At 41.3% G+C, this 630-nt stretch overlaps 1 protein-coding gene across 2 annotated transcripts in view; it reads right to left on the minus strand.

The window, feature by feature from the left end:
* LOC116686075 (transcription factor 7-like 1-B) overlaps positions 1-630 on the minus strand; it is a gene marked incomplete at its 5' end in the record, with an annotated part of 61,821 nt that overhangs the window by 30,708 nt on the left and 30,483 nt on the right.

The following is a 630-nucleotide window of genomic DNA, read 5'->3' on the forward strand; positions in this document are numbered from 1 at the left end:
CATGTTTTACGATGATAAAATCACTGTTTATTTACATGGAGTCTGGTGGGTTTGCGGATGATGATTTTGGGGCTGATTCATGTTAAACTAAAAGGATCTTTCTGACTAACAAGAAGGTCTATCTCTGTAGGGATCCATCCCATAATGGTGGCAGACACTTACTGCACAGTTTTCCATTAACCTTACACTACAGCTTGTGCGGTCTTGCTTAAAGGTCCCATGGCATGAAAATGACACTTTTTGAGGTTTTTTAACGTTATTATGAGTTCCCCCAGCCTGCCTATGGCCCCCCAGTGGGTAGAAAGGGTGATAGGTATAAACCGAGCCCTGGGTGTCCTGCTCTGTCTTTGAGAAAATGAATGTTCAGATGGGCCGATTTGGAATCTTCCCCTTATGAGGTCATAAGGGGTTAGGTTACCGCCCGCGGGACATGACTCTGTTTAAATAGATCTAAAACAAAGATACAGTATTAGGGAACCACTAAAGTCTATATAAAGAGACTTCAGATACAGTATTAGGGACCACTAAGGCCTATATAAAAGACCCTAATACTGGCATCATGATGTAAAAATGAGTGTCTCTCTTTGTATAAAACCTTTAGTGGTCCCCTATTTTACTGTATCTGATAGT

This window comes from Etheostoma spectabile, unplaced genomic scaffold (assembly GCF_008692095.1).
Source record: "Etheostoma spectabile isolate EspeVRDwgs_2016 unplaced genomic scaffold, UIUC_Espe_1.0 scaffold310, whole genome shotgun sequence".
Classification (NCBI taxonomy): domain Eukaryota; kingdom Metazoa; phylum Chordata; class Actinopteri; order Perciformes; family Percidae; genus Etheostoma; species Etheostoma spectabile.